At 43.2% G+C, this 8,143-nt stretch overlaps 1 pseudogene; it reads right to left on the bottom strand.

The window, feature by feature from the left end:
* Positions 1-2,684: 2,684 nt before the first annotated feature.
* LOC127187122 (60S ribosomal protein L32-like) lies at positions 2,685-3,126 on the bottom strand (annotated as a pseudogene).
* Between the last annotated feature and the right edge of the window lie 5,017 nt (positions 3,127-8,143).

Genomic DNA, 8,143 nt, shown 5'->3' with positions numbered 1-8,143 from the left:
CAAAACAAAACAAAAACAAAAAACAAACAAAAAAAAAGGAAGTGTAAAGTCTTAAACCACCTAGATGTAGTTCCGTTTTGGAGATGGGGCTCAGCAAACAATATGTGCTTGAGTCCCTGACAGATGACCAGGTGTCCCTTCTGGATGATTCTTTTGCTAACAATTGTCTAGTTTAATAATTTGCCAAATGCAGCTAACATCTATTGAGCACCTGACCTGCTAAGGTGAGGCTGAGCCCGCACCTTAGCATTTTTACATGATTTATCCTATTTATCTTTCATGTCACCGTAAGGAAGTAGATATACAATGTGTCTTGCATAAAGTTTTGGCACTCCTAATAAGAGCTAAGATTCACAGCTGAAGACTAGAAAAAGCCTCGATGGTTAAGAGCACTGGACTCTTCCAGAGTTCAATTCCCAGAAACCACATGGTGGCTCATAGCCATCTATAATGAGATCTGGTGCCCTCTTCTGTCATGCAGGCATAAATGCAGGCAGAAAACTTAAACTTTATGTAATAAATCTTTTTTTAAAACTCCCTTGGGAGGCAGAGTCAGGCAGATCTCTGTGAGTTCAAGGCCAGCCTGGTCTACAAGTGACTCCAGGACAGCCAAGGATACACACAGAGAAACCCTGTCTCAAAAAAACCAAAAAAAAAAAAAAAAAAAAAAGAAAGAAAAGAAAGAAAGAAAGAAAAGAAAAAGTGTGTGCCACATCCGACCCATCTGTAGTGCTCTTAAAAATATTATTAGTGGCTGAACGTTGATGCACACACCTTTATTCTGGGCACTTGGGAGACAGAACCAAGTGGATCTCTATGAGTTTGAGACTAACCTGGTCTACAGAAGGAATAAATAAATAAATAAATAAATAAATAAATATTAAAATAAACAAAAACCGAGCTGGGCGTGGTGGCGCACGCCTTTAATCCCAGCACTCGGGAGGCAGAGGCAGGCGGATCGCTGTGAGTTCGAGGTCAGCCTGGTCTACAAAGTGAGTCCAGGATGGCCAAGGCTACACAGAGAAACCCTGTCTCAAAAAACCAAAAAAAAAAAAAATAAAATAAAATAAACAAAAACCAAGCTGAGTGTGGTGGTGCACACCTTTAATCCCAGCACTCCGGAGGCAGAGGCAGGTGGATCACTGTAAGTTCAGAGCCAGCCTGGTCTACAAAGTGAGTCCAGGACAGCCAATGAGAAACAGCGAAACTCTGTCTCAAAAAGCCAAAAAGAAAAAAGTTCAAGGCCAAATGGGGCTACTTAAGACCCTGTCTCAAAAAAAAAAAAAAAAAAAAAGTTCAAAGCTAGTCTGGGCTGTGTAGGCCAGCCTGGTCTACAAATCCAATCCAGTACAGCCATGGCTACACAGGGAAACCTTGTCTGGAACACCTCCCCACCCCCCCCGCGCGCAAAATAAAAAAGATTTATTTTATTTATGATTATACATAATCATATGTGTAAACCTGCAGGCCAGAAAAAGGCATCAGATCACATTATAGATGGTTATGAGCCACCATGTGGTTGCTGGGAATTGAACTCAGACCTCTGGAAGAGCAGTCAGTGCGCTTAATCTCTGAGCTATCTCTCCAGCTCCTTGACTTTTTTTTTTTTAAGGTGGGTTCTTGCTATGTTGTCCAGGACAGCCAGATCTTGACCTTCTGTACCCAAGCAACCTTTCTGCCTCAGTCTCCTGAGTAGTGGGGACTTTAGATTTTCATTAACACAGACACACATATAGCATAAATAAAAAATACAATGAAAGGAGTCAGAAGATGTGTAATTTCAGGTTAACATATTTTTTTAAAGATTGGTTTATTTATCATGTCTACAGTACTCTACCTGCATGTGCGCCTTCAGGCCAGAAGAGGGCATCAGATCACATTATAGATGGTTGTGAGCTACGACATGGTTGCTGGGAATTGAGCTCAGGACCTCTGAAAGAACAGTCGGTGCTCTTAACCTCTGAGCCATCTCTCTAGCCTTCAGGTTAACTCTATGTCTGTAAAATATTGGTGTGTAAAAGTAAAAGACTAAGCCGGGCGTGGTGGCGCACGCCTGTAATCCCAGCACTTGGGAGGCAGAGGCTTGTGGATCGCTGTGAGTTTGAGGCCAGCCTGGTCTACAAAGTGAGTCCAGGACAGCCAAGGCTACACAGAGAAACCCTGTCTCAAAAAACCAAAAGAAGAAGAAGAAGAAGAAGAAGAAGAAGAAGAAGAAGAAGAAGAAGAAGAAGAAGAAGAAGAAGAAGAAGAAGAAGAAGAAGAAGAAGAGCAACAACAACAACAAAAACAAAAACAAAAAAACTTGCAGCTCTTGCAAAACACCTGAGTTTGATCTGAGACCCTGCACTGGAAGGCTAACAACTACCTGTAACTCCAGCTCTAGGGCAAATAATGCCTTCTTGCCTCTAGTCACTTGAATTCACATGCATATACCCACATACAGACACATAATTTAAAAATAACCATTTAGCCAGGTTAGTGTCATCCTAGCACTCAAGAGGCAGGCAGAGTTCCAGGCCAGCCTGGTCTACAAAGGGAGTCCAGGACAGCCAGGACCACAAGAGAAACCTTGTCTCAAAACATAAATAAAATAAACATTTGAATAGTCAGTGAAGGGATATTCAGATGCGTTTGTTTGTTTGACAGTTTTTGTGGTTTTATTTAAACACAAATAAAACCCGCACTCAAGCCATCCACTCATGTTCTTTGCTGCCTAGCCTGGAGTTGGGACTGGTGACTGATGGCAAGCTCTGTCGCTCTTTCTACGATGGCTTTCTGGTTCTTGGAGGAAACATTGTGAGCAATCTCAGCACAGTAAGATTTGTTGCACATCAGCAGCACATTCTGCTCCTTGACACTGTGGACCAGAAACTTCTGGAAGCCACTGGGCAACATGTGCTTGGTCTTCATGTTGCTCCCATAACCAATGCTGGGCATCAGGATCCAGCCCTTGAATCTTCTCCGCATCCTGTTGTTGATACCTCTGGGTTTCCGCCCGTTTTGTTTAATTTTGACATATTGGTCTGAGTGGTGCCTGCTGAACTTGGTCCTCTTTTTGACGATCTTGGCCTTCACCAGAGGCCGGAGGGCACCATGATGCTGCAAAAGAGATGGCAGCCACTTCATAGATAGCACCGAGGAAGACGCTCAGATGCTTTTTTTTTTTTTTTTTTTTTGGTTTTTCGAGACAGGGTTTCCCTGTGTAGCCTTGGCTGTCCTGGATTCACTTTGTAGACCAGGCTGGCCTCAAACTCACAACGATCCACCTGCCTCTGCCTCCCGAGTGCTGGGGTTAAAGGTGTGTGCCACCTCTGCCCGGCATCGGATACTTTTTTTAATTGATGAAATAACTTCATAAAAGCATACTGATAAGCAATAGGGTAACAAGAACTCAGATTTTGTTCTTCTAACTTTAATTCTGATTTTTTTTTTTTCTGAGACAGGGCTTTTCTGTGTAGCCTTGGCTGTCCTGGACTCACTTTGTAGACTAGGCTGTAAATTCTGATTTTTATAACTATGTCATCACTAAGATAGCTTTTATCACAGAACAGCCGTCCCACAAATACTACCCACTGATATCAGTTCCCGCATGCCAATGTTATGTTTTGTAACAGAAAGAGGTTTCCTAGTGTGAGACAGATCTGTGCAATGCAAACCTAGAAACAAGTAGAGATGTTATTAATATCAACAGTTTCCTGTTTACACACACATCTCTGTATCCATGTTTCCGTGACCCCCTCCCCCTGCTTTTATATTGTGATAGTAATTTAGTTCAGCAAATGTTTACTGGGAACAACCTGAGATACAGAATATAATAAATATAACTTGTGACTTGGGAGGTGGAAACAAGAAGATCTGAAGCTGAGTCCCATCTGGGTTACATGAGACTCAGAAAACAACAACAACAACAAAAACAACAACACAAATCAGATTGTGGACCACAGCACACATTCCTTGCCTTCAACTTTTGTTTTCTGTTTTGTTGAGACAGGGTTTCTCTGTGTAGCCTTGGCTGTCCTGTACTTGCTTTGTAGACCAGGCTGGCCTTGAACTCACAGCGAGTCACCTGCCTCTGCCCTTCTAGTGCTGGGATTACAGGCGTGCGCCAGCCACCACGCCTGGCATGCCTTCAAGGTTCTAATGTTCTAGGAAGCATATAAATAATCTACGTGATCAGCTAAAAAATATAATGTGCACAAGATACTTATGTTGCCCAAAGAAGAAAGGACTAATTCTATAGGGGAGGAGCTAATGGTCAGAAAATGCTGTAAGGAAGAGGTATCAAAACAACTGAGTCAAACTTCTTCCACGCAGTACCCAGTCCTGTGGTGGACAATACAGATCTCCATAACAATTCATAGTAATGAAAATGAGAGCACGGGGGCTGGAGAGATGGCTCAGAGGTTAAGGGCACTGTTTGTTTTTCCTAAAGGTCCTGAGTTCAATTCCCAGCAACCACATGGTGGCTCACAACCATCTATAACGAGATCTAGTGTCCTCCTCTGGCATGCGGGTAGAATATTGTATAAATAATAAATCTTTAAAAAAAAAAAAAGAAAATAAGAGCACACCTACATCAGCCCCCTTGAACCACTGATTTCAGTTTACATTAAATATTACTAATTGGCTGAGCAGTGGTGGTGCACGCCTTTAATCCCAGCACTAGAGAGGCAGAAGCAGGTGAATCACTGTGAGTTGGAGGCCAGCCTGGTCTACGGAGCAAGTTCCAGGACAGCTAGAGCTGTTACACAGAGAAACCCTGTCTTGAAAAATAAATAAATAAATAAATAAATGTGACTAACTTAAAAAAAAAAAATATTGCCAGACAGTTGTGGCACATGCCTTTAATCCCAGCACTTGGGAGGCAGAGACAGGCAGATCTATATGAGTTCAAGGCCAGCCAATCTACAAAGTGAGTCCAGGACATCCAAGACTACACAGAGAAACCCTGTCTCGAAAAACCAAAAAAAAAAAAAAAAAAAAAAAAAAAAAAAAAAGACTGTGCAAACATGCAAACATTCTGATATGTGGATCATAATAACAATTGTATGGATTATTTCTCCCTCTGGGGCTTGGAGGCTGCCATTATTGAAAGAACTGACAGGTCACTTGGACCTTTGCCAGCGTCCGATGAGCAAGACAGGCATGTATCTGACAGACAGCTATGCAGCCTGGGGATATAGCTCAGAGCTCCAGCTTTTTTGTACCATGCAGAAAATCTTGGCCTTCCTGCTCAGATGGAAAGGTATGCTGGGACTTTGAAGACTAGGAACCCACAGCTCTGAGAGGAAGTCTCACCCCACCCCTACTCCTTCAGTGCTGCCCCTCCCAGGGGAGGGCATCCTCAGCTGAGCTCAGGAGCTCAGGAGCCTCAGCCTCTCTCCACTTGTTTGTTTCTTCTTTTCATTGCTTCTTGGCTTCTTCTGATAAGAGAGTCACACCAGGCAGCAAATCTCATAAAAGATTTTTTGGGGAGGATTCAGAGTGTGGAGGCACAAATCTACAGTTGGCTGCCACTGCTGAGTGAAAGGACAGACAAACTCCATTTTGAAGAACTCCATTTTGTGTTAAACCTAAGCCAAGGCTGAACCTAGATTCCAGAAAAGCCACAAACTAGTCTAAACAGAAAATTATTCCCTAGCAACACAATCAGTTCACCTTGGGAAAGTCCAAATATACTCTGCTCAGCTTGACCAGCAGGTGGTCTGGCACATAGCAACAACCAATTAGGAGAAGCCAGGCCAAAATTCCTAGCACCCCCCATGACTGCTTCAACCAATCTTTTCTATAGGCCAACCTGCCCCTACATTTATTACCCAACCATGAAGCGCCAAGGCTTGTAAGCCCCACTTGCAGCTTTTCTGTCCAAATGCCATCTGCTCATATACTATAAAACCCATTTTATTTATTTATTTATTTATTTATTATTTATTTATGTCTGAAGCCTATAAAAACTCCTCTCATTTGAGACTGAAGACCACTTCCCTGCATCTGCTGTGTCAGTGCATAGGAGATATGTCCTGGGTTCAAACCTGCAATAAAGACTTCCTTGCTAAGCCAGGCGTGGTGGCTCATGCCTATAATCCCAGCACTCGGGAGGCAGAGGCAGGTGTATCGCTGTGAGTTCGAGGCCAGCCTGGTCTACAAAGTGGGTCCGGGACAGCCAAGGCTACACAGAGACCCTGTCTCGAAAAACAAAACAAAACAAAACAAAAAAAAAGACTTCCTTGCTATTGAATTTGGACTTGGCTCTTCGATGGTCTGTTCAGGAAGTCTCTCAAAATTTGGGCATAATGCTGAGGACAGCAGGTAACTGAGCAAACATGGCCTTTATATAGGATTTCCTAGGAGGGTGGAACTTACCAGGGCAGAGATTTCCAGGGTAAGGATTGGTGGGATTCTAAGTCCTAAGCTTGAAAGAGCTCAGGAATTGGAGGGTTTCTGTGGGATTGGTGGGTTTTCTTGTTCAAGGATTGGTGGTTTGGGTTTTTATTTGTTTTGTTTTTTGGTTTCTTTTGTTTTTTTGTTGTTGTTTGGGTTTTTGTTTGTTTTGTTTTTTCTTTTTTCACGACAGGGTTTCTCTGTGTAGCCTTGGTTATCCTGAACTCACTTTGTAGACCAGGCTGGCCTCCAACTCACAGCGATCCACCTGTCTCTGCCCCCGAGTGCTGGGATTAAAAGTGTGTGCCACCACTGCCCAGCTCTTTTCGGATTCTTTTGTCTTTTTTTGTTGTTGTTGTTTTGTTTTAGTTTTGGGAAAAGGAGCAACAGGGCACAAGTCCCAGACCACTCACGGGGAGGTAGTGGTGGACTTGGATGCCACAGAGAATCAAGGCTTTGTGAACTCTTGGGCCTAGGGCCTAGGTGGTGGTGTTAGGGTGAAGGTATTACTGCAGTCTGTAGGCTCTAGTGTACCCACAAGGTGTGCACCTGAGGAGTTAAAGCAGCCTGCAATACCAAAGAGACAGATGATTGGCTTAGAGCAACTAATGAGTGTGGAGAATCTAATCAGTTGGCAAGGCGTCGAACGGTGGGGAAATGTAAAAAGGTTCTTTGTGCAAAGCACCCATTCATTGCTTCATCACCAGTCACCTTTCCCCAACCTTAGACCACCCTGCTGCTGTTCTTTGAATGTTCCAAGGTACATGTGGAGGTCAGAGGACAACTTTTGGAGTCAGTTTCTTCCTTCTACCATGTGGGTCTCAGGGATTGAACTCAGGCCAGGCATCAGGCTTGAAATGATGAGCCACCTAACAGGTGTCTTTGTCTTGTACATGTTTCTTAACTGTGCCCTCCGGAAGAAAGTTGGAGGCTTGGGCCTGTCATTTCTGGGCACTCGATATATATATATACATTTATTCATCCACTCATTTATTTTAGATTTTTTTCTGTGTAGCCCTGGATATTCTGGAACTATTATAACCTGCCTAACTTGCTTAAACTCTATAACTCCTCCATTGAGACCTATTTTAGTTCCTAGCATAGCTGAGGCTTCTCTGTTGACACCTGCTGTCGCCTTTAGCCTATCAGAAGCCATTCTGACTCCAAGTCTCCATTTTGACTATAAGGTGAAATTAAACTCAAGTTCTTAAGCCCTACGTTCCTAGAACCAGGAAGACCCAGTGCTTGTTGCTCAGCATAAAACAGTAGATGATAAATACATGTTGTGCTTGGGTTAAAGATAAATGATGTTCTAATAGAGTGAAGGCTGCAACATCCTGCTCTGTTCCTTACTCCCAGAGACTAGAAAGCCCCAAATGCTACCCCACCCCAAGTCCTAGCCAATCAGATTCAAATGCTTTGTCTAGCTACCTGGACATTGTGCTTCACCATTCTTCTTGTGTGTAGCTAGTCAAAATGATGTAATGCTGCCTTTCCCCTTGCTTCCTACCTGGTTACCTGGTTCTGGGTTTTCTTATTTAAAAAAAAAAAAAAAAAAAGCCTGCCTTAGAAGCGGACCAACATCACAGTTAGGCTCCCAAGTCCAGTCCACTGTGTCCCTAGCCATGGTCAGTCTTGGGATGTGACATTAAACCATCAATATCTCACTGAGATTGGTGCTCCAGTGATTTGTGTGTGACAATTCTTGTATTATAACAAAACTTGTTCTGTCAACCAGGCTAGCCTTGAACTCAGAGATCCT

Source organism: Acomys russatus, chromosome 3, assembly GCF_903995435.1.
Source record: "Acomys russatus chromosome 3, mAcoRus1.1, whole genome shotgun sequence".
In the NCBI taxonomy this organism is placed as follows: domain Eukaryota; kingdom Metazoa; phylum Chordata; class Mammalia; order Rodentia; family Muridae; genus Acomys; species Acomys russatus.
Note: the sequence above shows the minus strand (reverse complement) of the source record. Positions and strands in the feature narration are given on the sequence as shown.